This window comes from Rhinatrema bivittatum, chromosome 3, assembly GCF_901001135.1.
Source record: "Rhinatrema bivittatum chromosome 3, aRhiBiv1.1, whole genome shotgun sequence".
Lineage (NCBI taxonomy): Eukaryota > Metazoa > Chordata > Amphibia > Gymnophiona > Rhinatrematidae > Rhinatrema > Rhinatrema bivittatum.
The window spans coordinates 594,760,869-594,785,301 of NC_042617.1; the positions used below are offsets into that span (position 1 = coordinate 594,760,869).

Sequence of the window (24,433 nt, forward strand, 5' to 3'; positions counted from 1 at the left end):
TATCACTCCATTATTTATTTATTTATTTAGGGCTTTTTTATACCGACACTCATGATACCAATCATATCGTGTCGGTTTACAATAAACATCTGTGCAATAACATTAACATCAACGTGAACAATAGGCGAAGAGAGAAAAAGTGAATGAAAGTTACAATAAAACAGGGGCACTAGAACTGGGAGGAGGAAAAGCCAAAGTCATGGCTACCATAGAAATAAATAATATCTAGTCTCAGAAATAAATAATATCTAATCATACATAGGACTATAATAATCACTTGTACTCAGGACTGAATATTATCAAATGTGTACTTAGTAGGGAGGTGAATCGTTTTTTGACTATTTAAAATATCGTCCGATATATTTTAAATCATCAAAAATCATTAGAGGCGATACGTAATAGCAATTCCCCCGATTTATCATCAAAAATCGGGGGGAGGGGGAGGGGAAGGGGGAGGGCGGGAATACCGGCACACTAAAACAACCCTAAAACCCACCCCGACCCTTTAAAATAAATCCCCCACCCTCCTGAACCCCCCCCAAATGCCTTAAATTACCTGGGGTCCAGAGGGGGGGGTCCCGGTGTGATCTTTTACTCTCGGGCCTCCGGTGCATTGTAGAAATGGCGCCGGAGGCGCCATTTCTACAACGCCTCCTGACCCCCCCAGCTTGGGGGGGTCAGGAGGCCTCCCCAAGCTGGCCAAAAGTCCCTGGGGGTCCTGCGGGGGTCCGGGAGTGATCTCCTACGCTCCTGACGTCGGGGGACAAAAAACAAAATGGTGCCGGCGCCATTTCTACAAGGCACCGGAGGCCCGAGAGTAAAAGATCACACCGGGACCCCCCCCTCTGGACCCCAGGTAATTTAAGGCATTTTGGGGGGGTTCGGGAGGGTGGGGGATTTATTTTAAAGGGTCGGGGTGGGTTTTAGGGATGTTTTAGTGTGCCGGTTTTCCCGCCCTCCCCCGATTTACGATTTACACGATATTTAAAAAAACAAAACCGTGACTATCAGATTCCCTCCCCCCCCCCAGCCGAAATCGATCGTTAAGACGATCGATCACACGATTCACATCTCTAGTACTTAGTCTCCTATACTTAGGGCTGTAGACTATCAAATGTTCCTGACTAAAATAGTATTAGTTCATAAAACTTAGGACTGATTGATTAATTAATTTATTTATTTAAGGCTTTTATATACCGATTTTCTTGATACAAATCAAATCAACTCTGTTTACATCAAACAATGCAGTAACTGTAACCAAACCAAACAACAAGAGACAAATTGAAGGAGTATAAAGTTACATTATAACAAGGATGCCTTAACTGGGAGTAGGAAACAAGAAAGGGGAAAACGAAGATAAAGTGCAATATACAAGAGAATATGTGAGGGGCAAGGAGCCAACCTCGTGGTAACTTGTAACATGATTTAGCATTTATTTCCTTACATCATTACTGGAACGTAATGATGTAATGATGTAATGGTGTGTGTAGCGTACCTTTGTATGCTTCTCTGATGGGTCTGGATGAGAAGTGTAGCGTGAGTGAGTAGTGTAGATCGATGGGTTTTTTGTTGTAGATAGCTTTATGGATGATGGTGAGACACTTGTGTAGAATTCTGAAGTTTACTGGGAGCCAATGTAGGTTTTTCAAGATAGGTGAGATGTGGTCTCTTCTATTGGAGTTTGTTAAAATTCTGGCGGCCGAATTTTGTAGCATCTGAAGCGGTTTGGTGGAGGAAGTGGGAAGGCCTTGCAGAATGGGATTGCAGTAATCTACTTTGGAGAATATAATAGCCTGGAGTACCGATCTGAAGTCTTGAAAATACAATAGCGGTTTGAGTCTTTTTAATACCTGAAGTTTGAAGAAGCTGTCTTTGGTTGTGTTGGTGATGAACTTTTTTAGATTTAGCTGGTTATCAATTATAACTCCGAGGTCTCTTGCTTGGTTGACCAGGGTGTTGGTGTGACTTGAGTGTAGGCTATCTTTGTGGTTGAGAGATATTAGGAGCATTTCTGTCTTGGACGTGTTGAGCACAAGGTTTAAGGTGGTAAGGAGGTTGTTGATTACTTGGAGGCATTTGTCCCAGAATTTCAGTGTTTTTGTGAGGGATTTGGTTATAGGGATCAGGATTTGGACATCGTCGGTGTAGAGATAGTGTTTGAGTTAAAGATTCGTAAGCAGCTGGCAAAAGGGGAGAAGGTATAGGTTGAATAGAGTAGGAGACAGAGGAGCCCTGTGGAACACCTCTTGTGGTGTTGATGAGCAGAGATTCCTTGTTGTTGATCTTTACTTTGTAGCCTCTGCTCGTGAGAAAGGAGTCGAACCATTTGAAAGCCGTACCTGTTATCCCGATGTCCGAAATTCGTTTAAGGAGAGTGGAATGATTCACCGTGTCAAATGCTGCCGAGATGTCTAGGAGTATTAGAAGGAAGGAGTGCCCGGAGTCCATACCCATGATGAGATGGTCTGTGAGGGAGATGAGGAGGGATTCGGTGCTTAGCGCTTTGCGAAATCCATATTGCGATGACTGGAGAATGTTGTGATCTTCCAGGTATTCTAATAATTGGGTGTTGACTATTTTTTCTATGATCTTTGCTAGAAAAGGTAGATTGGAAATAGGTCGGAAGTTGTTGGGTTCTCTAGGATCCAGATTTGCTTTCTTAAGAAGGGGTTTGAGGGTGGCAATTTTGAGTATGTCCGGGAAGATTCCTTGAGATAGTGAGCAGTTTACCATTAGAGGTGTGCATCTGTTTTCCACGAATTTGTAATCTGCAACTTATTTTTTGCTATCTGTTAAATACTTTATCAATGTTTTATCAAAATTGCACTTTGATAAAACATGCTTAATAGTATACACAATGTAAATTCGTATATAATTCAAATGCTGCACTTTGTATATAATTCCTACCTTGTAAGCACTTTCTCCTGCTTATATGCCCTCTTCTCTCCAGTTAGAAATTGTTTATCCTATCCTTTTGCTAACAAGCCTAGTTCCACTTCCCTGTTATAATGTAACTTTTTTGCTTTCATTGTTAACTGGTTCCCCCTAGTTTATTGTAAACCGGTACGATAAGACCTGATCTTGAGCATCGGTATATTAAAAGAATTTAAATAAAATAAAATAATAAATACATGGGGAGGCGAAACGCATCGCGACTCCCCATGTATAAAACAGATTTCTGTTTTATTCAGCGCGCCACAAGGCGCGCACTTTTCCTCACCACCATTAGCTGCGAGCTAGTACCCAGGATTACAAAATGGCGGTGCCCTTGCAGTAACCATGCCAACCTGTCTGACCCTTTCCTGTGAGTTGCAGTGACTCACAGGAAAGGGTCGGACAGGTCGGCATGGATACCGGAACGCAGCGTATCTGCGCTGACATTTTTTGAGCAGCACTGAATGCAGCCAATCGCGCTGTCATTCAGTGCTCTCTGTGGATTTTAGTGACGAGCCAGCAGTATATAAACAGCAGCACGAGGAGGCACGCAGTTATTTCCAGCGATTCTGTGGGGAGGTGGGCTGGGCTGGGTGGAAGAGGCAGGCAGGCAGGCAGAAGCAGAACTGATAGAGAAGAGATACCAGGCTAGCAAAGGAAAGAAAAATATTCCTTGTCTTGCTGTAGTGCCAGGGGTCAGCTACAGTCACTAGTATTCCTGTTTCTTTCAAGCAGTTTATTTTGGTCATACTCATCTCTGACTGAGAAGAGAAGTTGACTGTGCTAGGTCACCTAGCACTGACCACCATTTACCATTGAGGGTGTTGGGCTGGCTTGGAGAAAGATATTATTTTCAATGTCATCCATTTTTCTGGAGTGACAAAAATTCCTGCTTTATTAAATTCCAATTACTTAGTCTGTCAGTGCAGTGGGCATTTTAAACAGACTGAACATTGTCATTGAGTGGGTCTGTGCAGTCAAGTGCCCGGGGAGTTCTCTGCCTCTTTTGTGCTTACAAGCAAGCTAGTTCTGTGTGCACTCCACACACATTAGTGCACAGCCAGGCAGGCAGTGTGACAGTGGGCAGTGGGCATTTTAAACAGACTGAACATTATTATTGTGGGCCAGTGGGCAGTGTTATCACTCAGTGACATAAAATCCATAATGTCAGGGAAAGAGAGATGCAATCGACTTATTGGGACTGGCAGAGGAAGCACCCTAAAAGACACTAGTGCAACACCACCAGTACAGCTAAAAAGGCAACTGTCGCAATCTAAACTCTTTGTAGGAGATGGCAGTTCCATGCCAAAAAAAACGAAATCTGACCATGATACATCGCCATTGCCACCACTTGTTTCTGGCCCTGTAATTTTGGAGGAGAGGGAAGGGGAGGCAGAGTCATACCAGACAAAATGTAGACACACAAAAGCAGCAGGGGGGCAGAAGTCTCGACTAACACTTAGCGTTCACAAGGTAGCACAGTCACTGTTAGCTTCTGATTCAGATGAAGAATCTTCTTGGGTGGGATTCTCATCAGATATGGAAGACGTAATAGCTGACGAATCTTCGGTAGAATCAGTTAGTCCTGTCTTAGCCTCCAGAATTGTGCAGCAGGGGAGAGATGACAGTGATATCGAGGAGGAGGAAGAGCAGTCAGTACCGGGACAGAGGGTGATTGGTGCCCCCTCTGGCATTGCTTCTCAGGGTACACCCACTACCTCAACTCCAGTGCTAGGCATCCACCCCCAAGGTGTTAGAGAGGGGAGGATCACGAAAGACATCTCCGATTTGGAAACACTTTAAAGTGACGGAAGACCCGCGTTATGCTCGGTGTAATTACTGTGCCAGGGATATTAGCAGAGGCAAGCAAATGGGACATCTATCTAATTTTGGCATGAACCATCATATGAAGAGGCAACACCCAACAAGATTACTGCCATCTGAGGATGGTGGCAGTTCTAGTCGGGGAACCCCTTCCAATCAGTGTGCAGTGGTAGGAAAGCAGCAGAGTCTGCCCACGCCCTCATACCCTTCTAGCAGTCAGGTGGCACGCCATCAACCCCCTGACATGTGGCAGAAGCGACAAACCACCATGGAGGAAATGGGGTGGAGTGCGGTAACGCTATCCCGGGGTAGGAGGCAGGCAGCTTCAAAAGTTGTAACCAGGAGCATTGGGGAAATGATTGCCCTTGATGACCAGCCCTTGCAGCTAGTGCAGAATGCGGGTTTCAAGCGTTTTTTGAAGGTCGTACAACCAAATTACAAAATCCCGTGCAGAACCACATTTAGTAGAAAGGTCATCCCCAGCCTGTACAAGCAGTGTCGCAGTCGCTTGCAAGCACTGCTAGGTAAGGCAGACGGAAGAGTGCATTTCACCTGTGATATCTGGACAGCCATGAATGCTGCACACTCTTACCTCTCTCTGACAGCACACTGGTGGGACATGGCAGAGGAAGGGGCAGCCAGCAGCTCTATTACTGAAGAAGTATCAGGGTGGAGGTGGGCTTTACTGCACACCCACCTGACGGACCAGGCCCATACTGCAGCCAATATTCTAGCATGCATCAGAAAGATGCTGGAGGGCTGGCAACTACACCAGCGAGACAGGAAAACGCAGGCAGGGTTCTTTGTCACAGACAATGGTGCAAACATGGTTAAGGCAATAAGTGATGGGTGGTTTAAGAACATCCGATGTTTTGCACACACTCTGCACCTGGTAGTGAAGTCAGCTCTGGGCTTGGAGTCCAATGACAAGGAGAATGAATATCTGCATAGGTTAATACAGAAGTGCAGGAACATAGCAGCACACTTCCACAGAAGTGTCAAGGCGGGGCAGGTTCTCCGACAAAAGCAGACTGATTTGGAGATGCCTCACAAGCGTCTCATTCAAGACATTGCCACCCAGTGGAATTCCACCTTTATGATGCTGGAGAGGTTACTGGAGATGCAGATAACCCTTCATGAACTTTCTGGTACAATAGACATAGGTGTGCAGAATCCCCTAGGGCATCATGATTGGTTAGTCATGAGTCAGCTGGTAAAAATCCTGCAGCCCTTCAAGGATGTCATGGAGGAGCTGAGTTCCAGAAGTGCCACCTTGGCTGACATCATCCCTATAGTTAAATTCCTGGATGAACATTTGGAGGCCTTTAAACGGGAAGAGGGAATGACTGCTGAGGTGTTGCAGTGTCTGGACGTTTTGCAGCAGCAGGTGAAAGACAGATTAAGGCCTTTAACAGACGACCGCACATACATGCTCGCCTCTGTCTGTGATCCCCGTGTGAAAGGTAAACTCGCCCTACAGACCAATTGTCTGTCATTTGTGAAGGAGCTGCTGTTAGCAAAGGTCCGTGAACAGGAACGCCCTAGGCGGAGACAGATTAGGCTTGAAGCAGAGGTGGAAAACAGCAGGCACGTCAGAGTTGTGCTGCTAGCCCAGGCAGAAGCAGCCCTGTGTCAGTGACAGATAGTACCTCCTCCTCCACGTCAGAATGCCCAAGGCATGTTGGCCATAAAGATTCATGAGTTGTGCACCGGGCGACAGAGAAAGTAGCTGGATTGAGTGACTCTGAGCCCTCCCAAGCACAGGAGGAGACAGCAGCACAGCTGTCAGTGACACGGTATCTCTCAGAGCCGATAGAGAAAATGCAGACAGATCCGCTGGCATATTGGGCACACAAGTCCACTGTCTGGCCACACCTAGCCAAAGTGGCTCAGCAATATCTGTCATGTCCACCAACCAGTGTACCCAGTGAACACGTCTTTTCAATGACAGGGGATATCATGAGCCCTCACCGCTCAAGGCTGACACCAGAGTTGATGGAAATGCTAGTGTTTTTGAAAGTAAACCTGCCTTTGCTTGGCTTTCCAAATTTTCCCTGTGAATGGCAAGATGAATAAAAGCTATTCAAAGTCTTGCAGCAGCTCCAATTGCCTCCTATGCTCCAGATAATGTAAGCACTGCAGCACATGTTCCTGACATGAATCGCTGTGCCTGACCATCTATTGTGCAGGCCTTGTGTTCCTACCAGTGTTTGACCTCGATAGCTGTGCCTGTTCATCCAGGCCTTGTGTTCCTACCGGTGTTTGACCTCAATTGCTATGCCTGTCAGTCCAGGCCTTGTGTCCCTAGGTGGGATTGACCTCTGTCCTCGACTGCTGCGCCTGTTCATCCAGGCTTTGTGTTCCTAAAAGTGTTTGACCTCGATTGCTGTGCCTGTTCATCCAGACCTTGTGTTCCTACCGGTGTTTGACCTCAATTGCTGTGCCTGTTCATCCAGGCCTTGTGTTCCTACTGGTGTTTGACCTCAAATGCTATGCCTGTTCATCCAGGCCTTGTGTTCCTAAAAGTGTTTGAACTCGATTGCTGTGCCTGTTCATCCAGGCCTTGTGTTCCTACCAGTGTTTGACCTCGATTGCTGTGCCTGTTCATCCAGGCCTTGTGTTCCTAAAAGTGTTTGACCTCGATTGCTGCGCCTGTTCATCCAGGCCTTGTGTTCCTAAAAGTGTTTGACCTCGATTGCTGTGCCTGTTCATCCAGACCTTGTGTTCCTACCGGTGTTTGACCTCAATTGCTGTGCCTGTTCATCCAGGCCTTGTGTTCCTACTGGTGTTTGACCTCAAATGCTATGCCTGTTCATCCAGGCCTTGTGTTCCTAAAAGTGTTTGAACTCGATTGCTGTGCCTGTTCATCTAGGCCTTGTGTTCCTACCAGTGTTTGACCTCGATTGCTGTGCCTGTTCATCCAGGCCTTGTGTTCCTAAAAGTCTTTGACCTCGATTGCTGTGCCTGTTCATCCAGGCCTTGTGTTCCTAAAAGTGTTTGACCTCGATTGCTATGCCTGTCAGTCCAAGCATTGTGTTCCTAAAAGTCTTTGACCTCGATTGCTGTGCCTGTTCATCCAGGCCTTGTGTTCCTACCAGTGTTTGACCTCGATTGCTGTGCCTGTTCATCCAGGCCTTGTGTCCTACAAGGGTTTCACTTAGATTGCATGCCCTCTGGGGATAGGGAAATACCTACAGTACCTGAGTGTAATCAACTATGAAGTGCTGGAAACGTTTTAAAATAAGAAAATAAATAAATTAAAAAAAAAAAAATTACTATCCCTGTCCATCCAGGCCTTGTATTCCTACCAGTGTTTGACCTCAATAGCTGTGCCTGTTCATCCAGGCCTTGTGTTCCTACCAGTGTTTGACCTCGATTGCTGTGCCTGTCAGTCCAGGCATTGTGTTCCTAAAAGTGTTTGACCTCTATGGTACAAAGTCAACATAGGTTGATATTGCAGATTTGGACTTGAGTAGCAGTATTCTTATTTCTGAGAGCTCTTCCAGTTCCTTTGTCATCAGCTGAAGTGCGTAAGTACAGTCGGAATTCACTAGACGCCAAGGATATTCACTAGACGCCAATGTAAACACCGGGTACACCCAACTCTAGAGGTGAACCCGTTCCAGGGAGTCCTTCCCTGCACAAAGGAAAGGGAACTCTCGCCTGGGCCAGCCTGTCTTTCCCCTATCAAAACCACAGGGACCAGACTACCTCCACTCTGCCAGCCTGTCTTGCCCCTATCAGCTTTCTGCCATTCTGCTTTGCTGCCATACACCAGATGACTCACTTAACTCCTTGTGGTATTCTTGCCACTCTCATGGTTCCTCAGTGTGTTGGTGCTAGTCTATCTGCTTGCTATGTTCCCCCTTCATTGTGCTGTTGGATGTCAATGCCACTTGTCTTGCCGCTTTGCCTGTCGTGCTGCCTTCGATGGTTCATGCATCTGCTATTGGTGCTCTGTTTTGAAGCTGTGGTGTGTTTTTGACATTCTCACTGCTGCTTTGTGCCTCTGTTAAAGCACTCTTGCCACTTCTGGTACCCCTTTGCACCTTTACAGTGCCTTAGGCTATTCATGCCACTTTGGTGCCACTTTGCCACAGTCTAAGTACCTTGGAGCTCTTTTGTTGTTGTGATGATTGCTCCCCAGAAGTTTCATGAAAATTGATAAGAAAACCCCAATTTCCTGGCGTGTAGCCAGATGGACTCAGTACAAATGGGATAGTATCCGCGTGCTAGCAGTTGGAGACTGATCTGACGTCAGCACGGGGGCGTATATATCCCCACAGGAAGTGTAGCTATTCAGTAATTTCCGTCTCCAAAGCAGTTTGGAGTGCCTGCACGCTAGTTGAGCGTGCTTTTCCAAGACTACTTTAATTTTTTTTTTTTTTCTTATCTTGTTGACACTCATTGCTGAATGCTTAATGAATGCTCATTGAGAGCATATTGCTGCCCACTCATTGCTGAAAGCTTATTGAATGCACATTGCGAGCATATTGCTGAGCGTATTACTGAAAGCTTATTGAATGCACATTGAGAGCATATTGCTGGGCGCTTATTACTGAAAGCTTATTGAATGCACATTGAGAGCATATTGCTGAGTGCTTCTTACTGAATACCTACTGACTGCAAATTGAGCGTATATGACTAACCCGCTTCTTGGTGCTTGGGCCACCTGTTGCGGTACACACGTTGAGTGCCTGTTGTATTAAGCGCCTATTGCTGCCGCATATTATTATTGAGCGCCTGTTGTATTAAGCGCCTATTGCTGCCGCATAACTATTATTGAGCGCCTGTTGTATTAAAGCGCCTATTGCTGCCGCATATGATTATTGAGCGCCTGTTGTATAAAGCGCCTATTGCTGCCGCATATGATTATTGAGCGCCTGTTGTATTAAGCGCCTATTGCTGCCGCATATGATTATTGAGCGCCTGTTGTATTAAGCGCCTATTGCGGCCGCATATTATTCTTTAGCGCCTATTGTTCAATGGATCAGAACACTGCGGAGTCCTCAGCAGGCATTGCAGCCCTTGGCCTCTGCTCTGCATGCCACCTTAGGGCCACGTGCAGGGAGGAGCCAGATTTTCGGTGTGCCCAATGTGAGGGGGCCGTGCGACCCTCGGGCCAGGACCAGTCTCAACCACGATTTGTGGACAGTTCCCAGGGGCTACCCCGGAGTTAGGGGCAGTCTCGACCAATCGGACTTCCCGGAGGAGCTTGTACCCCGGCGATTAGAGGCTGCCTCCATTTCCTGGGTGGATCTCTTTAAGGGAATTCATGCTTTTGTACAGATGCAAACGGCTGCCCATCCAGGCCCTGCGGTTCCTGCTGCTCCTGTAGTTCCTGCGGTGGCTGCGCCTGCGGCAGCTGCTGCAGTAGCAGCTCCTGCGGATCCAGGTTCCTGGACCATCACGACCTTATCGTGAACGGGACTCCCCTCCGATGGATAGTCCGGATCAGTCCGACCAGGAGGTCTCACAGGACGAGTCCGAACTCCCGGACGAGGGGGACCTCCCTCCAGGGACTGAGCCATATTGAACCATGAGGCGGTTTTTCCCTAAGGAGGATCTCTCTGACCTGGTGTCTCAGTGTCTGGCGGAATTGGGATATTACAGGTCCCAGCGCTTCGGTACCCTCGGCGCAGAACCCCCTGCTGGAAGGTCTTCGTCCTACGGCCCGCCATTTTCCATTCTTACAGGCGGCGCAACAACTGATCAATTTAGAATGAGAGGCACCAGCTGCTGCCTTCAAAGGGGGGTCGGGCTCTGAAGGGCATGTACCCATTGGCACCGGCTACCCAGGACCTGCTGGCTTGCCCTCAGGTGGACGCCTTGATTAGCGCTGTGGTCAAGCGCACTACCATTCCGGTTGAAGGGGGGACGGCCCTCAGGGAGCCGCATGACCGGCGACTGGACGCCATTTTGCGTCAGGCCTTTGAGGTGGCAGCTTTATCTTTACGGATCGCCACCTGCTGCATGGTGGTGACGCGTGCCTGTTTATCACAGGTTCGAAACAACGCTCCAGCGGCGGACATGGAATCGATCTTTCGTTCCTTACTGATGCGGCATCTGACCTGGTCCGGACAACAGCTAAAGGGATTTCATCCTCCGTAGCCGCCAGGAGGCAGCACTGGATCCGAAGATGGTCGGCTGATGCGCCTTCTAAAACACGCCTCACCAGATTACCCTTTTAAAGGCTCTTTTCTATTTGGCAGCGACCTTGATAAACTGGCCAGTGCATGGGGCGCCTCTCCAGTGCCCAGATTGCCGGAAGATCGGTTCCGAAGGGGCCAGCGTGCCTTTCCAAGGCCCTCCAGGGGCAGGAGTTCCCAGCATTTCGTTTCCTTACAGGGGTCGCTACCGAGACCACGTCCTCCGGCCAGGAATCAGTCCTTTCTGGTCCAAGCAGCGCAAGAGGGGAGTGGGCCCGGGCTCGGGTCCCGGCCACGCCTCCCAATGAGAATCCGCCGATTCATCTGGGGGGACGGAGCCATAGGGGGCAGGTTGACCCTCTTCTACCGTTATCCGGGAGGGATATTATCTGGACTTTCATCATCTCCCTCCGGACAAGTTCGTGGAATCTTCATGTCCCATACACAAGAAGGCAGCATTGGAAGCTACCCTGGCGAGGCTCCTGTCCTTGAAAGCCATCATCCCAGTACCTGCCTGGGAAGTGAATTCTGGACATTATTCCATCTATTTCATGGTACCCAAGAAAGGGGGTACCTTTCGGCCTGTCCTGGACCTCAAGTCCGTCAATCAATACTTACGGGTCCCGAGGTTTCGCATGGAAACTCTATGCTCCGTCAAGGCCGCAAGTACAGCCAGGAGAATTCCTCACGGCATTAGACCTGTCAGAGGCATACCTGCATATCCCGATCCATCCGGATCATCAGCGCTACTTACGCTTCCAGATTCTAGGCTGCCACTTCCAGTTTCGGGCTCTGCCCTTGGGTTGGCGACGTCGCCAAGGACATTCCACCAAGGTGGTAGTAGTAGTAGCGGCGGCGCTCAGGCGGGAAGGAATTCTGGTCCATCCCTACCTAGACGACTGGCTGATCAGGGTGAAGTCTCGAGAGGAGAGCCTTTGGACCACCGACAGAGTGATAGCCCTTCTGGAAAGCCTGGGCTGGGTTATCAACCTCAGCAAGAGCTGCCTACAGCCTTCCCAGTCACTGGAATACCTGGGAGTACAGTTCGACACCCGGGCAGACACGGTCAGTCTCACTACCAAGAGAATGTTGCACCTTCAGCAGCGTATCCAGTATTTGATGGGAGCCAGTCGACCCACAGCTTGGGATTATCTGCAGGTTCTTGGTCTCATGGCATCCACCCTGGAAGTGGTGCCTTGGGCGAGGGCCCATATGAGACCTCTACAACACGCCCTGCTCTCTCGCTGGAGCCCCCGTCTACGGACCTACTCCACGCACCTACCTCTACCAGCCCGAGTGCAGACCCAGTTACGGTGGTGGTTGCAGTCCAACCACATGAACAGGGGATCGAAGATGTCCTCACCCACGTGGATCTTGCTCACCACAGATGCCAGCCTGAGCAGGCTGGGGCTCACACTGCGAAGAACTCACCGCACAAGGGTGGTGGAACAGAGAAGAGTCGGTGTGGAACATCAACCGTCTAGAGGCCCCGGGCTGTCCGCCTGGCATGCCTTCAATTTGCCCACAGACTGCAGAACAGAGCAGTCAGAGTGATGTCTGACAACGCCACCACGGTGGCCTACATCAACCGTCAGGGCGGAACCAGAAGCCGACAGGTATCTCTGGAGATCACCCCTCTGATGACTTGGGCAGAGGCGAATCTTCAGGACATCTCCGCCGTCCACATTGCCGGGAAGGACAATGCCACAGCAGACTTCCTCAGCAGAGAAAGCCTAAATCCGGGAGAGTGGCAGCTCTCACCCACGGCCTTCCAGATGATCGTGGATCATGGGGGGTGTCCGGACATGGATTTTACTGGCGGACAAGTCCAATGCTCAAGTACCCAGATACTTCAGCCGCAAGCGCGACCCGTGCTCACATGGAATCGATGCCCTGGTTCAGCCATGGCTTCCAGGGACTCTACTGTACGCCTTTCCTCCGTGGCCTCTGCTAGGCGCTGTCATCCGCAGGATTCAGAGACACCGGGGGCCTAGTTCTTCTAGTGGCGCCAGACTGGCCAAGAAGACCCTGGTATGCGGACATGAGAAGACTTCTGGCAGGGGAGCCCCTTCCCCTGCCTCCTCTTCGGGACCTTCTACATCAAGGTCCCATTCTTCACGAGGATCCGGCTCAATTCTCTCTTACGGTATGGCCCTTGAGAGGGCTAGATTGAAGAAAAGGGGTTACTCGGAGCCCGTGATTGAAACCCTCCTCCGAGCTCGCAAGTTTTCCACATCCCTCACATACATCCGGATCTGGAGAGTATTTGAAGCATGGTGCGACACTCACGGCACCAATCCACATGCAACCACAATCCCTATTGTGTTGGATTTCCTGCAGGATGGACTTCAGAAGGGTCTCTCCCTCAGCTCCATCAAGGTTCAGGTGGCTGCGCTGTCTTGCTATGGTCCCAGGAGGGATGGCAAGGACCATCGCCAAGCACCGGGATGTTTCTCGCTTCCTGCGGGAGTCGAGCATATTCGTCTGCCACTGAAGTGGCCTGTACCTTTGTGGAACCTCAACCTTGTTTGGATTTCCTCGCAGGATCCACCTTCAGACCCCCTTCGGGGCCTGTCTCTTCGTTCTCTCACCTTGAAGATGGTTATTCTTGCTGGCGGTGTGTTCGGCACGCCGCATCTCCAAGTTACAGGCACTGTCCTGCCGTGATCCCTTTCTCAGAATCACTCCAGAGGCTATCCATCTTCGTATGGTTCCCTCCTTTCTACCTAAGGTAGTTTCACAGTTTCATCTTAATCAGACTATATCCCTGCCTACCACGGCGGGGCTGAAGAAGGGCGTTTATTGCGCCATCTCGACATTGGCGGATTGCTGCCCAGATATTTGGAACTTACACAAGACCTACGAAAGACGGACCATCTGTTCGTCCTGCACAGCGGGAAGAGGACAAGGTGAAGGCCGGGCCTTTCGGCCACCCCATCGTCCCGCTGGATTATTAAAGAAGTTATCCGAGCAGCTTACGTTGAGGGCTGGAAAAGTCCCGCCTCTACAAGTCAAGGCTCATTCTACCAGAGCTCAAGCGGCATCCTGGGCGGAATCCAGGATGCTATCGCCTGCGGAAATCGGTTAAAGCGGCGACATGGTCCTCCCCTCCAAACCTTTTCCAGATTCTACCGTCTGGAGTCCAGGCCAGGGAGGACTCCGCATTGCCAGGGCGGGTGTTACATGGGCCCTCAGGCAGACCTCCCACCCAGGTGGGGAGTAAAGCTTTTTGTACATCCCATTTGTACTGAGTCCATCTGGCTACACGCCAGGAAATGTTGGGATTACTACCTGATAATCCCCTTTTCCTTAGTGTAGACAGATGGACTCAGCATCCCGCCCAGCTGCCTGCGTACATGGGTTATCACCGATTCAAGGTATAGCCATGTCATCTGTTTCCATAAGAGCGTACACTCTACCAGGGTCCAGCCTTCCGGTTGGGAATGCTGGCGGTCTCCAGCTACTATCAATCGGTCAGGGGAATCCTGTTTCACTTTTTAAACTGAGCGTCAGTACACACATTATAACAGCTTTGCAAGGAAGATTACTGAATAGCTACGCTTCCTGTGGGGATATATACGCCCCCATGCTGACATCAGATCCGTCTCTAAATGCTAGCACGCGGATACTATCCCATTTGTACTGAGTCCATCTCTCTACACTAAGAAAAGGGGATTATCAGGTAGTAATCCCCAAATTCTGCAGCCAAAAATAGCCTGGAAGTCCTTCCCCCATTGACTTTAATGGGAACCGGGAAACGTATTGACAGATCGACAACTTATGGAATTCCTCCATACTTCGTATAAAACGGAAATCGACCCCTCCACGAAAACGTATCACGAATGCAACGAAAAACTTTTTGGCTGCAAATCCCTACATCCCTGACTCCCTCACAGAAAGCCTGTGAGGGAGTCAGTTGGACCGTTAGATGATCGAGGGGTTTAAAGGGGCACTTAGAGAAGATAAGGCCATCGCGGAAAGATTAAATTATTTCTTTGCTTCGGTGTTTACTGAAGAGGATGTTGGGGATCGGTACCCGTAATGGAGAAGGTTTTCAATGGGTAATGATTCAGATGGACTGAATCAAATCACGGTGAACCTAGAAGATTGTGGTAGGCCTGATTGACAACTCGAAGAGTAGTAAATCACCTGGACCGGATGGTATATACCCCAGAGTCTGAAGGAACTAAAAATGAAATTTCAGACCTATTAGTAAAAATTTGTAAATTATCATTAAAATCATCCATTGTACCTGAAGACTGGAGGATAGCAAATGTAACCCCAATATTTTAAAAGGGCTCCAGGGGCGATCCGGGAAACTACAGATCGGTTAGCCTGACTTCAGTGCCAGAAAAATAGTGGAAAGTGTTCTAAACATCAAAATCACAGAACATATAGAAAGACTTGGTTCTAATGGAACAAAGTCAGCATGGCTTTACCCAGGGCAAGTCTTGCCTCACAAATCTGCTTCACTTTTTTGAAGGGGTTTAATAAACATGTGGATAAAGGTGAACCGGTAGACATAGTATACTTGGATTTTCAGAAGGCGTTTTTGACAAAGTTCCTCATGAGAGGCTTCTAGGAAAAGTAAAAAGTCATGGGATAGGTGGCGATGTCCTTTGTGGATGTGCAAATGGCTAAAAGACAGGAACAGAGAGTAGGATTAAATGGGCAATTTTCTCAGTGGAAGGGAGTGGACAGTGGAGTGCCTCAGGGATCTGTATTGGGACCCTTACTTTTCAATATATTTATAAATGATCTGGAAAGAAATACGACGAGTGAGATAATCAAATTTGCAGATGACACAAAAATTGTTCAGAGTAGTTAAATCACAAGCAGATTGTGATAAATTGCAGGAAGACCTTGTGAGACTGGAAAATTGGGCATCCAAATGGCAGATGAAATTTAATGTGGATAAGTGCAAGGTGATGCCATAATAGGGAAAAATAACCCATGCTATAATTACACAATGTTGGGTTCCATATTAGGTGCTACAACCCAAGAAAGAGATCTAGGTGTCATAGTGGATAACACATTGAAATCGTCGGTGCAGTGTGCTGCGGCAGTCAAAAAAGCAAACAGAATGTTGGGAATTATTAGAAAGGAATGGTGAATAAAACGGAGAATGTCATAATGCCTCTATATCGCTCCATGGTGAGACCGCACCTTGAATACTGTGTACAATTCTGGTCGCCGCATCTCAAAAAAAGATATAATTGCGATGCGAGAAGGTACAGAGAAGGGCTACCAAAATGATAAGTTGAATGGAACAACTCCCCTATGAGGAAAGACTAAAGAGGTTAGGACTTTTCAGCTTGGAGAAGAGACGACGGAGGGGGATATGATAGAGGTGTTTAAAATCATGAGAGGTCTAGAACAGGTAGATGTGAATCGGTTATTTACTCTTTCGGATAGTCGAAAGACTAGGGGGCACTCCATGAAGTTAGCATGGGGCACATTTAAAACTAATCGGAGACGCAAGTTCTTTTTTACTCAACGCACAATTAAACTCTGAATTTGTTGCCAGAGAATGTGGTTAGTGCAGTTAGTATAGCTGTGTTTAAAAAGGTTTGGGTAAGTTCTTGGGAGGAGGTCCATTAACGGCTATTAATTAAGTTTACTTAGGGAATAGCCACTGCTATTAATTGCATCCGTAGCATGGGTTCTTCTTAGTGTTTGGGTAATTGCCAGGTTCTTGTGGCCTGGTTTGGCCTCTTTTGGAAACCGGATGCTGGGCTTGATGGACCCTTGGTCTGACCCAGGCATGGCAATTTCTTATGTTCTATGTAATAACTTAGATGTGAGTAGCACCTTTTATCCAAACAATATCCTAACTTGCTTTTCCATTTAAACTCTCCAGATACTATAATCTACCCTATGTATACTGTACATTAAAAATAATAAATAAAAATAAAATATTGTTTCATTATTGCAACATTTTTGTTGAGATACCCTTGAGCATCTTTCAGAACCAGTATGTTTGAAAGAGACATAATTGACATCCTGAATACTGAATTGGTTTCATATCGTTTCAGAGATCATTTCTTTATCAAAGTAGATGTCAGCACATAAAGGACAATTTGGCCCCATCCAACCTGCCTGAGTTCCCTTGTCTAAGAATATATCAAAGCCTTGCTGCAGATTCATGTTGGAAGCTCAACACAACCGTACCGTACTGTCACTCTGTTTTCTTATTCCCTTTTGACCCTCTAATGTTCCAGGTGATATTTGCATATAGGGACCTCTAAAACTAGAACAACATTCATGCTCCCCCCCATGTTTTTAATACCTGCTATTCCTCCACCTGCTCTTACCAGTACCCTCCGTGTCGGTCCCAAACTTAAATTAATCCACAGTTTTGTTTGCTATATTCCAGGACAACATCACCCTTTCAGTAACTACTGTGAACCATGAGCTGCAGTGTAATATGATGAAATCTGTGATTCCCTTCTAGATGTGTGTAACTGACCCCAAGTGCTTCCTTGTGTGAAGGAAAGTTTTAAAATCAATTGTGTCCCCAAAACACTGTTAATTCTATACTTTGAGGTTATTTAGATATGATAAATAATTATCAAAACCGAGGGATTCAAACTCCTAATGTCTTCTAAATTGTCTCTTAGTATTAAATGTTACTTTGAAATAATCGAACCTTTAGTAACGCTTGTTCCCTAGATATTCTGTGATTTCCCAGCTCAGATCTGCACATGTACTGCTACAACAATTCCTCTGCAATCTATATTTCTGCCCATAGAACATAGAATACAAATCTCAGGACCTCTTCTCTCCGATTCCATGATACAAAAGCTGAAATCTTTTATAGTCCTGCTGCCGAGCCACGGAGGTTCATATTCAGTAAACTGGCAAGCAGCAAAAATATCCGGGTTAAGACAATTGCGTAGATATTCAGTGGGACTAAAGGGCATAAGTCTCCCCACTGAATATTATCCACATAAAGTTACACACATAAATTTATCGGGTAAAGACAAAGTGCGTAGATATTCAGTGGGACTTAAGCGCATAAGTCTCTCACTGAATATATCCACATAAAGTTACACACACAAATTATATCCCGGGGTAAAGTCAAGTGCCTAGATATTCAGTGGGGCTTAAGCGCATAAGTCTCCCACTGAATATATCCACATAAAGTTACACACATAAATTTATTCCGGGTGGGTAAAGTCAAGTGCCTAGATATTCAGTGGGGCTTAAGCGCATAAGTCTCCCACTGAATATTATCCACATAAAGTTACCAATATAAATTTATCCGGGTAAAGTCAAGTGCCTAGATATTCAGTGGGACTTAAGCGCATAAGTCTCCCACTGAATATATCCACATAACGTATTACACACAACAAATTATCTGGGTAAAGTCAAGTGCGTAGATATTCCGTGGGACTTAAGTGCATAAGTCTCCCACTGAATATATCCACATAAAGTTACACACATAAATTTATCCGGGTAAAGTTAGGACTGCAATTTTCTGATAAGACTTGGGCACATAACGTTAGCTGGAAAGCGCTCAGTATGGGGTCAATTTTTAAAAGGAGCGTGTGTGCATCTATGCGTGCGCACATGTCTGCGCCGATTTTATAACATGCATGTGCCGGCGCGCGCACATGTCTGCGCCAATTTTATAACATGCACGTGCCGGCATGCGCGCACGTCTGCGCCGATTTTATAACATGCACGTGCCGGCGCGCGCACGTCTGCGCCGATTTATATAACATGCGGGGTGCCGGCACCGCGCACGTCTGCGCCGATTTTATAACATGCACGGGCCGGCGCGCGCACGTCTGCGCCGATTTTATAACATGCACGTGCCGGCGCGCGCACGTCTGGTGCCCGATTTTATAACATGCGGGTGCCGGCACGCGCACGTCTGCGCCGATTTTATAACATGCACGGGCCGGCGCGCGCATGTCTGCGCCGATTTTATAACATGCACGTGCCGGCGCGCGCACGTCTGCGCCAATTTTATAACATGCACGTGCCGGCATGCGCCGCACGTCTGTGCCGATTTTATAAACATGCACTGGCCGGCGCGTGCACGTCTGCGCCGATTTTATACATGCGGGTGCCGGCGCGCGCATGTCTGTGCCCATAGGATTTTATAACATGCGGGTTGCCGGCGGCACGCATGTTATAAAATCCTATGGGCACATGCACGCCGGATTTTAAAATCCACATGCGCATGTGAGGGCGGCCCCGCCAACTCACTGTGTGTGTGTGTGGGGGGGACTTTGCACTTTATTGCAGCGATGCGATCGGGCCTCTGGCCACTTCCCTTCCCAATCCACTCAATTAAGGAGCAGACTGGGAGGGAATTTTCCTTTAGCCCTTTCCCCCTTCTCCCCTCTCCTCCTCGACCCCTATATAAACTATAACGGGGGGGGGGGGGGTTGTTTCGTAACTTACCTGCTCTTTGGACCAGAAGTCAATTATGCACAAGGGTGACGCACGGTTCCCCAGGACAGTGCCTGATGGACACTGTCCCGGCCAGCCCCCGCCCCGCCCTACTCAGATCCTGCCCCCACCCCGCCCCTACTCAGATCCTGCCCCGCCCCGCCCTACTCAGATCCTGCCCTGCCCTACTGAGATCCTGCCCCGCCCACCCTACTCAGATCCTGCCCCCGCCCCGCCCTACTGAGATCCTGCCCCCGCCCCGCCCTACTCAGATCCAGCCCCCGCCCCGCCCCCTTTCTTCGGCCCGGCACTTGTGCGCATATCAGTGATTATGCTTGGGGCGGGGGCCTTTACAATATGCACATGGCGCGCGCATGCCCGACCACGTGCGTAACCGCCGGTATTTGCGGTCCTTTGAAATCGACCCACAAGTGCACTCACTAGATAAAGATTACTATCGGCTTCCAAAACCCCTCCATTGACGCCCCTTTTTGTCCGGATCAGTTTTGGGTACATAAATTTCATTTGGTCAGCAGGGAAAATGTTCAAACTTGTTCTTTGTGTCGGTAACTTGAAAAGTTACCGACACAAAGACTTTGAATATTGACCTCACAAGAAAATACATTTTGGAGATTCCAATGTAGAAAAAAGGGACTTGGTTAACCAAAGAAAGGTCCTTCCCCTCTCCAAAATGGGCATTTTAATAATCTTTCTGGGAAAAGTTCTATATAGGTTTACAATATGTATCTTCTGCTTAATAATGTTTGTGTCAACCTGTGGTTTTGTGTTTACTATGTGTAGGCTGGATGCATTCAGGCTACCCCATCATGTTGTCACTTGGAGTCTGTAACAGGCATGATAGACTTGAAATATATAGAAGCCAATGGAACCTGGGGCTTTGTCATGAATTAGGCCACAATCAGCAGCCGACATGGATGGGAGTTTCCTCCTCACACAGCTGAGGCCACCTGCAATCTCTGGTCAGTGTATGTCCTGAAGAGGTGATGGGAATTCCCAGACATAAGGCCCAGAAAGCTTACAGCCAAACAACAGAGTCAAAAGGATTGAACAGTATGTGAGAAATGGTAAAAGTTGAAGAGTGGATAGTGTGGACATGCCTGGAGACTTACCTGCAGGTAACCTGGGAACTGATTGATTAATGTGAAACGTTGGGTAGAGGGTGGGGAGGAAGCACAACCTAGAATAGAGGGATGGGAATACTACATTCAGATTGACTTGTGGCCCAAAATTGTATTGCAGTTGTAGCGCTAAATCTCCATTAGTACGTATCTTTACTACATATCTATCCAGCCTGATACCTATGTCTATATATACATGAACTATTGGCAGCTCTGATTTAAATTAAATCTCTCTCTCTCTCTTGATACACACACACATATATATTATGTGTGTGTGTATCAAGAGAGAGAGAGAGATTTAATTTAAAAGGAGAATTTCTGGCAAAGAAGATCTCCTAAGAAAACATATTCTGTGCTCAGCTGTAATCGGGTTTCAAAGGAGTCAATTTAGGCTAGAGGTGTGCATCTGTTTCCACGTATTTGTAAACCGCAACTTATTTGTCCTATCTTTTTAAATACGTGGGGAGGCGAAAAACGCATCGCGACTCCCACGTATTTAAACAGATTTCTGTTTTATTCGGCCTCCTAAATAAAATTATAAACCTCTCACCCTCCTGACCCCCCCAAGACTTACCAAACTCCTTGGTGGTCCAGCGGTGAGTCCAAAAGCCACTTCCCTGCATTCTCACAACCCCCCAGTTTGCTGGTTTCATCAAGAGGCCGATAGCCTGTGTCACAGGGGCTACCGGTTGCCATTGGTCAGTCCCTGTCACATGGTCACCGGCGCCATCTTGTGCTCCTACCATGTGACAGGGGCTGACCAATGGGACCGGTAGCCCCTGTGACATAGTATGGGCAAAGGCTATCGGCGCCATTTTGAGTCCTGGCATCGGACGGCAGGTCGCTCCGGGACCCCCGTTGGACCCACAGGGACTTTTGGCCAGCTTGGGGGGCCTCCTGACCCCCACAAGACTTGCCAAAAATCCAGTGGGGGTCCGGGGGAGCGACCTCGTGCACGCCGTCTGTCCGATGCCATACTCAAAATGGCGCCGATCGCCTTTGCCTCACTATGTCACACATAGTGAGGGCAAAGGCGATCGGCGCCATTTTGAGATGCCGATCGCCTTGCCCTTTGCCTTAATACTCAAAATGGCGCCGATCGCCTTTGCCCTCACTATGTCACACATAGTGAGGGCAAAGGCGATCGGCGCCATTTTGAGATGCCGATCGCCTTTGCCCTTTGCCTTTAATACTCAAAATGGCCGCCGATCGCCTTTGCCCTCACTATGTCACAGTGAGGGCAAAGGCGATCGCGCCATTTTGAGTATTGGCATCTGACGGCCAGCATGCACGAGGTCGCTCCCGGACCCCCACTGGACTTTTGGCAAGTCTTGTGGGGGTCAGGAGGCCCCCCCAAGCTGGCCAAAAGTTCCTGTGGTCCAACGGGGGGTCCCGGAGCGACCTGCCGTCCGATGCCAGGACTCAAAATGGCGCCGATAGCCTTTGCCCATACTATGTCACAGGGGCTACCGGTGCCATTGGTCAGCCCCTGTCACATGGTAGGAGGCACAAGATGGCGCTGGTGACCATGTGACAGGGGCTGACCAATGGCACCGGTAGCCCCTGTGAGAAAGGCTATCGGCGCCAAATTGAAAAACCAGCACCGAGGGTGTGAGTGAGTTCCCGGACCCCCCCCGCTGGACCACCAGGGAGTTTTGGTAAGTCTTGGGGGGGTCAGGAGGGTGGGGGGTTGTAGTTAATTTTAATTTTAGCTGGGACAGGAATTTAACTCGCCGTAGTAACTTATTGACAGATCGACAACTTATGGAATTCTCCATACTTCCGCATGAAACAGAATTGACCCCCACGAATACGTATCACGAATGCAACGAAAACGTTTTGGCTGCACATCCCTAATTTAGGCTCCTATTTTGTAAACCGCATTGATTTACTGGAAAGGTGGTATATGCATTAATAAAGTCAAACAGCTAAGCCTTTTGAAAACTTCCTGCATTCTGTGACAATTTGTTGGAGTAATTGCAGCCATGGATGACCACTAGTCCAGAAGTAGTCTGGATATAACTCTCTCCAATGAGCTGAGGTTTTGTAGGTTCTTTAGTAATATTGTTTTAAAGCAAAAGCCTTTGATACTGTGTGAATTATCATGCTCACACTGTCCTTGAGCAAGGTGTGTAGCCTGCATATAATAAATGTATAAATAATTTTGTATTAGTGAGTTTTTTATTGTTTTACAGATTGTAATTTTCTTATGTTTATTTTTATCTTTGTAAACCGTGTGAAGGCAAGTACCAAACAACGGGATATAAAAGTCTACAAATAAATAAAATAAAATAAATAAATCTGTTGGTCTTCCTCCAGCTGCAGGAAGGTTTTGGCTGGAAGCCCTTCATTCAGCTCTTCTCGGACTACCAGAAAATGACAAACATCAAAAACGAGAAAAGTTCTAAGATGAACCTCTGGGCAAGACTGTTTTCTCAGCAGGTGAAGAGGAACCTGGCTCCATTTTTTCAGGCATGGGGATGGCCAATCAAGGAGAAGTATCCCAAGATCTTTCCTCGCTCCCAGAGTGGGAGGATGATCCAATGAAGGGATATATCTCTGCCCAGTTCATGTGCCAGCAAACTATCAAGTGACACTGGGAGATGAGGGATGGAGAAACTTGCTGGACATTTGTCAACAGTGAATACACTTGCACATGCACAAAACTACACACACGCACTCACACATGAAAATGTAAATGCACTAAAACACATGCAGACACACAAATGCGTGCTCACACACACTCACACACTCACACACACACACACACACACGCACTCACACATGAAAATGTAGATGCACCAAAACACATGGAGACACACAAACGCGTGCTCACACACATACACACACACACACACACGAAAATGTAGATGCACCAAAACATATGCAGACGCACACGCACACACACACACGGAAATGTAGATGCACCAAAACATATGCAGACGCATGCACACACACTCACACATGAAAATGTAGATGCACCAAAGCATGCAGACACACAAACGCATGCTCACACACACACTCACACATGAAAATGTAGATGCACCAAAGCATGCAGACACACAAACGCATGCTCACACACACACTCACACATGAAAATGTAGATGCACCAAAGCATGCAGACACACAAACGCATGCTCACACACACACTCACACATGAAAATGTAGATGCACCAAAACATATGCAGATGCACGCACCCACACACACACGAAAATGTAGATGCACCAAAACATATGCAGACACACAAACGCGTGCTCACACACACACACACACACATGAAAATGTAGATGCACCAAAACATATGCAGACACACAAACGCGTGATCACACACACACAGAGGCACATTGGTGCATTTGCACTAAGACAGGCACACATGTTCCTATTCCATAAAAAAATTTACAATTATATGGTGCAAGGAATTAATTCTCAGTATAATGGACATCATGGAATGTTATGGCAGAATGATTAATCAAAAGGAATGCTTGTCTGTGGAAGACAGCAACTTTCTAATATTGTGGAATGGGATTGGGAAAAAGAATACTAAACTACATTAGTATAGCAGTTACTGAAGAAAGAGATCGCAGACAAATGGTAATAAATAAATAAAATAATAGGAGTATAAACATAAAAGAAATGGGCTCCAGCACGATTATTGTGGATATGACAGCGGGGAGCAGATTTGGTGCATCCTAGACTAATAATGGAGCTTTTAGATATTCAAGTAAGAGCCCTAATAATCCTTCAGTGTTGCTTGCTCCTCCCCAGGCTCCTCCACCCTGATCCCACCTTACCAGCAGTGGCTTTCTTACAGTGCTCCATCCTCTGGTGACGTGGCCTTTGCACAGCATTACCCCCCCTTTCTTCCACCACTTCACAGCACCTGCCATCCTTCTCTCCCTTCCCCAGTATCTGCTCTCTTTCCCATCATTTATCCTTCTTCCACCCGCTTTCCTCAGTATCCATCCTCTCCCCCTTCCCAGAAT

General features: G+C 47.7%; 1 pseudogene; it reads left to right on the forward strand.

Annotated features, from left to right (window-relative positions):
* Positions 1-23,920, forward strand: part of LOC115088677 — a 70,808-nt pseudogene extending 46,888 nt beyond the window's left edge.
* Positions 23,921-24,433: the final 513 nt, after the last annotated feature.